The sequence below is a fragment of the Alexandromys fortis genome, unplaced genomic scaffold, assembly GCF_014885135.2.
Source record: "Alexandromys fortis isolate MF-2015 unplaced genomic scaffold, M_Fortis_MF-2015_v1.1 scaffold_113, whole genome shotgun sequence".
In the NCBI taxonomy this organism is placed as follows: domain Eukaryota; kingdom Metazoa; phylum Chordata; class Mammalia; order Rodentia; family Cricetidae; genus Alexandromys; species Alexandromys fortis.
Genome location: NW_026067988.1, coordinates 5243401 through 5251340, shown reverse-complemented (window position 1 = coordinate 5251340; position 7940 = coordinate 5243401).

The window sequence follows — 7940 nt, the reverse complement described above, 5'->3', positions numbered from 1 at the left end:
GATATTTACGGCAATGGGTTGGGTAATATACTTACATACATAGATATGAAATAAAGGAGTAATTCAGGTCCCAGATGGAACAGTGTGAAATTTTATCATGGTACTCAGAATGGAGCACACTTTAAAAACTACAAATTATTTCTGGAAATTTTCATGTAATATTTTTGAGCTGCTGTTGACTGTGGTAACGGAAGACAGCTGTATCCCTGGGAGTTGTGTTATAACCACGAAGGATCCTTGAGGAAACCAGGGCAGTGTTAGTGTTACCTTAGGAAGCAAAAACTAGCACTTTGGACACCAATGTGGGAAAATTACAGAAAGCAAAATCATTGATAACATGGTGAGCTCCTCGAGGACAAGAGTGAGACACCAAATCTGTGAAACAAAACTTTCTTTTGTGTCAATTAATAGATTTTTTTTAATCAGATAAATTTAGGATTTCTGTTGCTTGGAGCTGGAAACAGCTTATGTAATATATGAAGGCTGCTTCTATTTTTAATTGTGAGAGTCACTGAGTTATTCCAAATTCTCAAAAAAGATTGAAGTATTGTTCAGCAAGTGTTGAAAGGGACTTTTCTAATAAGATGGGATTAGCAATATAGTCTTATAAAGCAACAACACCAAAAACTATTTTAGGAAGAATAGATTAAGCATTTTGCTTATTTGAGAGCAAATATATATTCCAATTAGTGTGTATCTCTATAGTTCAAGTCACATTTTAATATTAGAAGTTCACTGCAACTAATGTTTTGAAATCTTATTTAGCATAAGTATGCAAATATTGAAAGTTTATATGTTATTTTTCCATCAACCTTGAGTCATTGTAGGAACTGAAGTTAAATCTTTGGAAAGAATATCTTGAATATTAAAATGCAAAATACTCTAAACATAAAAACATTCACACAAAGTCAATGGTTTTGGCTGGTTGAAATATTAGTATCTTAATTTTATTTAGAAACTTGAATTATTAAAATACAACGAAGCCTAGTTCTTGGAATAAATGTTATTTACCACTGGAACACTGAGGTTACAGAAAGAATGCCAATTTCAAACTCAGGGGCTTTGTGTGTTAACTCCATCCCTGGCATCCATTCTGTGACTGCAGATACCTAATTTCCAACTTCCTTAGCACAGTGATGAAAAATTGGTAACCTATAAAAGCCTTCCAATTCTCTAATCTGAGTTATCTTATATTTCTAAAGTTAAAAATAACTATGGGCACATTTTTATAAACATGCTGCATTTAACTCGATTTTGAATTCCAAATGGGTAATTGCTTCTAATTCATAACTTGGTCTCTTCTCAAACATTTCTATTTGGAATTATTTACTGGAAGCAGGTTGGAAGCTTCCGCAGAGATGAATTTTTAATTAAAATACCTGCATGCCATGCACTCAGAGGCACATTTAAAGAGAGGTGAAAATAGATTGTCACAATGAAGAAGGGCGACTTGTTTGTGTGGTAGTTAGAAACAGGCTTACAATTAAGCAGGATTCCTAAATCAGCAGCACATTCATTTAATAAACCACCAGATTAATGCTGTTATTTTTATCAGAACGCCACTGTTGACATTTTTCACTTACACTGTATAGTCCGTGCTGCAACAGGATTATTGTTGAAGCCTGAAGCTTGTGGAATTTGGTTTGTGCTGCGGCCGGTGTCCTCTCTGGCAACACGCTTTGTTGATTCAGTGACCGACATCAGCATGTGCAAACAGGAGAGCAGCTATGAGCGATGAAGGTTGATGAGATGACCCTGTGGATGAAGTACTTGCCATGCACACGCGAGCACCTCAGTTCAAATGCCAAGCAACCATTAAAACAAACCAAGTGTAGGGGTATATGTCTGTCATCTAAGCATGGGGCTAGGGAAGACAGATAGATCCCTGGAGTTCCTGGGCTAGCCAACCTAGCTGCATGGGGAGTAAAGGAGAAAGGCAGCTACTAATGTCAGCAACTGGCCTCCATATGCATGTGCACACATTGTGCCAGCATGTACACATGAGTGTGAATACACACACACACAGCACACACACACACACACACACACACACAAATGATGAAAAGGATTTACTATGTTGTTCTCAATAGACCCAGACAGATTTCCCCTGATTTATCCTTCACATTTGTTCCTTTACCACCATTGCCCCCCAACAAGGGTTATTATACACACACACACACACACACACACACACACACACACACACACGGCTACCAATTCAGGGGATCTTCTTAGTGTGTGTCCTAGGTACTATCCTGGTGCTGTGATAAAAGACCTTAACAAAGGCATCTTAGAGAGTAAAGAGTTAATTTTGGGTTTTTATGGACAGAGTCCATCATGGCGGAGAAGACATAACAGCGGGATCAGGAAGCTGACTGATCCAAGTTTTTATTCCCATAGAGGAAGCAGAGAGACACAGCAGGAAGTAGGGCAAGGCTCTATACCTGCTAGGCCCCGCCTTATCCAGTGATGTACTTCCTTAACCAAGGCTCTAGTTCCTGAAGGTTTTATAACTCCTTCCAAACAGAGCCACCAAGTGGGGACCAAGTGTTCAAATACATGAGCCTATGGGGGGCATTCCTCACTCAAAGCACCACAGTACATTCACAGTCCCCTAATTTTAAAAGGCAGTAGTACTTAACCTCTGACTTGATAAATGTGATTCAATTGAGTTACACTGCGGTTCTTCTAGAACTTAAAAAGTAAAATGCCAATATAAATATGTGGTAATTATCACCAGAACTGTTCATTTTTAACTATTAAATTTAAACAAAGAGCAATGGCTGTTTGTTCATGCAAAACAAACAGTGCCTGCTTAAGATCTTTTTGATTAATCTGCTTCCCTGTGTGCACATTGATGAGAAAATAATGCCTCGGGCTCAGCACATACATCCACAAAATAAAAAGCATTGCTGTTCTAGGCTGCTCATCATCCTTTTCCGAAAGAAGACCATCAACAGTAACTAAGGCAGGATCGACTGGAGGGAAGGGAATCGGGCTTTGAGGCTCAGGCCAACACATTGAAGGCTTGGCAGATGCAGCCCAGTTCAACAACAAACGCTGGGAACAAAAGGGGGCCTTATTGCTGGGGACAGTGGCTGAATGATAGACGGAGGGAATTCACAGGGAAGGTAACAGCTGCCAGATCACACTAGAAACTCCATCTGAAACAGGACAGCAAGAGGAAAATGGTTTTAACCACGACTAGTTGGGAACTAGACATGTTTATCTGGGGCTGTGCTCCGCCACAGAGATCATCTACCAAGACTTTGGGGAAGAGGAGACAAATGCATCCAGATAGAAGGCTGTTTTAGAAGCTCTCTCTTCTTGCCCTATATGTTTACTTGAAATAAAAACCTGTAGAACATTTCTTAAGGTGAAAATTGCTTGAATTTCTTATTGAAACCACTGTAGAGGTGTAATTGGGAGTTCAGGACGTGATATAAAGAAGAATGCCTTCCCAGGTTGCTGTGGGAAACCACAGGGAGGGTTTTAGGTCAGCTCAGGATGGGATAGGAATGTCTGTTCGATCTGGGGTGGGAGCGGGTGTGAAGATCCAGGACTGAAAACTTTTTGATGTATCCGAGGCACTGGGCAGTCTTATACACTGCTAGTGTTAGCAGATCAAGGAAGGGCAGGAGTAGGGCTGGTGGGGAAAAGATGATAGGAGAAACAGAGATGCTGGGAGGAAATATTGGCTGTGGTCCCACAGGGAACCAACATCCTGAGCATTGTGTATAATGAGACACTGGGGATATTTGGTCTTGGTGTGAGAAAGTTTGCTTCAGAAGAAAAATCCCAAAGACCCAGCTAGCACAGCGCTGAATGGAATTATGTATGATGTTCTCCTGAATGGACTCACTCAGAAGCTCCATCTCAGGTTTGCATATCTCCCCGTTGTTTTAGGTCACTTTCTGTTGCTGACTCTGTTACCTAGTGACGTGTGATTCCCCTCTGTATGCTGTAAATACCATTGGTTAATAAAGAAGCTGCTTTGGGCCTATTACAGAGCAAAATAGGGCAAGGTGGGAATTCCAAGCAGATATAGGAGGAAAGAAGGCAGAGTGAGGGAGATGCCATGTAGCCACCAGAGGAGAAAGATGCCTGTGAGCTTGTACCGGTAAACTAGGAGCCTTGTGGTAAATTATAAAATAATAGAAAATGGTTAATTTAAGATATAATAGTTAGCTAAAAATATGCATAAGCTAATAGGCCAAGCAGTGTTTTAATTAATACAATTTCTGTGTGATTGTTTAGAATCTGGGCAGCCGGGAAATGAACAAGCAGCCTTTGCCAACAACCTGGGGAGTAAAGGGCTTACAAATTCCAGGCCTAATTTGAGGGTAGCTGGGGCAGAAACTCAAGCAGGTACTGAAGCTGAAGCCACAGAGGAGCACCTGCTTACAGTCTCATTCTCTGGTTCAATATCAAAGGCTTACATGTAATTTCTTACGCAGCCCAGACCCATCTACCTAGAGATGGTGCTGCTCACAGGGAGAAGCGCCCTCTCCTGTCAATCATCAGTCAAGTCAGTCTCTCATAGACACGACCACAATTTGATGGAGGCAATTCATCAAGTAAGGTTCCTTCCTCCAAGGTGACACTAAGTTGTGTCGAGGTGACAATAAAACTATCTAGCACAGCTCTCTCCTGGAATTTTTAAATAAGAAAGTTAGCATGTGGATTCATTATCTTCTCATTCAATTTTGAGACAGAACAGAGTAATCTTCAAGCCATTGATAGCTCTGGAAAGAGGGCTAACATGGACAGAGTCTGATTCTTAAAGGGAGAAAAATGAATGAATGAATGAATGAATGAATGAATGAACAATAACATTGCAGAACAAATCAAGAGAGTATATGACCATGATCGTTATCTGGCAGTAAGTGAACAAAAAGAAGGGCTTTGTAGAGTAGCTATTCATATAGCAAATAAGCATCAAACCAGGCTTGGCGGTGTACACCTATACTCCTAGCTCCTGAAAGGAAAAGGCAAGAGGCGTCAAAGAAACATGGGCTACACAGAAAGTTCCATGCTAACCTCAGCTACATAGCAAGACTTTAAGACAAAAAAAAAATATATAAAATGAACAAAGCCAAAGCAAAGAAAGAGACAAATGCTGAAAAAGTGCTTTAGCAAAAGAGCTATTCTAGGGGCTGAGTCAGATAAGAGCTTCAAGAAGTTCCCTGAGTGGCAGAGAAACACATGAGTTAAGAAAAAAAAAAATCAGATGCAAATACAAACCTGCATGAGCCCATAGTGGGACACCTGTTTAGACTTGGGAGTTAAGCACTGTTTCCCAGAGGAAGGGAGACATGCCAAACGGAATGACATTAGTATAGAAAAGAGCAGACACTAGGGTCAAGAAGGCCTGGATCAGCAACTCCATTTAAAACCAAGATTCTTGCATTTCTTTTCAAAGAATGTCAGAGAAATGTATACAGAGATCCCAAAGTAGTTGAAATGAATCGATGAGGACAGACCTTGGGGAATATGCCTGCCAAACTGCCTGGAGCAAATGTATCTCCAAGGTGCTTTTTTGTTCCTTCTGCCCTGTCCTTCACCTGATGTCCACTCCTGAATAGACCACTTAGCTCAAGTCCCAGTAGACTGAGGCTTCAGGGGAAGCCCCCGAGACGAAGAGTCATTGGAGCAGGGAGGGGCAGTGTCAGCAAATGGACTCACCATGAACCTCCTTCTTCAACTATAGGAAAAAGCTCCTTCCATTTCATAGTGATTAACAATGTGTTTTAAAAATCAACAAAGGTAAGAACATTTCTATATTTGGGGGATGAGTTTGGAGAGGAAAAATGAGGCGAAGAGGAGCCCTGACTTCTTAAGAAGTTCTGAGTGCTCTAGGAACAAAATTTTAACAGATGAAAAGTAAAAAGAGAGAGAGAAAAGAGTGTTTTTATAAAGAGAACACTATGCCTAAAGTACCAGTCATTAGCAATCCCAGCAAGTGGAGGGATTTCAGTTTACCAATCACCAGAATGTACAGAGCCATGTGGGGGACAGACGAAGACAGAAATGCTAAGCACATATGCAGTACTCTATAGAGATGGCTAGGTTATGGTGTGAATGAAAACTACCAGCATGGTCTTTGGCTTATTGTGGAGCTGTCACCTCCCCACATAAAGTGACCATGGAAGCCCCCTTTTGTAGGCTGCATGCTCCACTCCTGATTCTTATTCAGTCCAGAACTGATTAGTTGATAGCATGGCAATGGGTGATTAATGACATGCTCACTACAAATTGGCATGTGCTGGAGTGACGAGGAGGACGGAATTGTGTTAGTATGAAAGCTGCCCTATAGCCAGGTCCTTTGGGGTGAGACTATAGGGTTAAGGCTAGGGAAAGCACACACCTAAAGGTAGCGAACGGAAATGAATGTGCTTTATTCAGAGCCACGAAGAAGCAAGAATGGATTTTTTTTATGAGCAATTTGCATAAGGCCAAAGTTATACATAATGATTCTCTACCCAGACCAAATAAGGCATTGTGCCAGGATTTTGAAGAGGGATGCTACAGTGCTTATCAATTGCTCCTTACCAGATTGCCCAGCATCTAGGAAGTTAGAACAACAATATATACCTGTTTGTGTTGTGTTCAGAATCTGGGAATAGCTTAATGGGGGTCTTCTGCTTCAGCCCTCTCCCCGGCTCAGACAAGGTGACAGCTGGATTGTGAACAGTCTCCAGGATCATCTAGTGAGCCCTGTGCACTCATGTGCGGTGTAGGTGTGAGCAAGGTAGTACTCAGGGAGTGAAGCAGAATTGGCCCTGCCCCTTGCTACTTACTACATAGGGTGAGCTAGCCAGGGCAATACTGAAGAGTTCACCCTGGTGATGAAGATGAGGGAGACCCAGACCAGGGCTATGAGTTGGCCCACCCCAACATCCACCCCATCTGTGACCTACTAGAGCAATGTGAAGGGGCCAGTCCTGCAGAACCAGAGCTGCATCATCTCCATGACACAGGACAATAACAGAATAGCCAAGTAACAGTGAGAACCCAGTATCAATAGCGTAGTAGAAATCAGAGGTCTCGAACCAGACAAATGAGTCACTGCAATGAACATTTGCAAGTAAAGCTGTATGAACTGTTTTACATTACAGTTTCCATGGTGGGGTTTTTCTTTCTTTTAAATTTTATTTCTTTTTACCTGAGGTTGCAAAGGCAGAGGTCAGATATGAAGGGATGGGGAGATGAATGGAATTGAGATGCGTGATTTAGAACTCACAAAGAATCAATAAAAAGTTAAATTAGAAAAAGAAAGAAAGAAAGTAAATTGAGCAAGCCATGGAAAGCAAGCCAGCCAGCAGCACCTAACCATGGCCTCTTCAGCAGCTCCTGCCTCCAGGTTCCTGCCCTGCCTGTGTTTCTGTACTGATTTCCTTTGGTGAAAACAGCAATGTGGAAGTGTAAACTGAATACCTCTCCTCAAAACTCCACAAAAATAATGAGCCCTATTACAGAGCCCAAAGTCTGGGGAAGAGAGGCAGGGTTGAAGTAGAAAATGAGAGACATGAATGGTTGGAAGAGCAGTCCTTCCATCTAGGCATCCGTAAACTGTGGGGGAAAGAGAAGCCAGAAGCAGACAACAAAGGCCTCCTGTTAGGATTCCTCCAGGAATATGTTCAGCCATCTTCTGGGTGAAGAATTATAAGATCTGATTCCCACTTTGTTGCTTCTTACTTATTAATTAGAATTCTTCTGCATCTTAAAAGTCTTTGAGTAGAGGGGTCACAGCTGGGTGTCTGCCACAAAACTAAAAATGTGGTTTTTGATAGTTCTAATCCCCTCCCCTCCTATTTAGGAATCACCCCGTCTTTCTGCTTGTAGCATACATTAAGCACCAAGAGGGCTGATTGGTCTGATTATGTCACATGCTCACTGCTGAGCCTTTCCTGCTACTCATGCTTGTACGGCTAAGACTG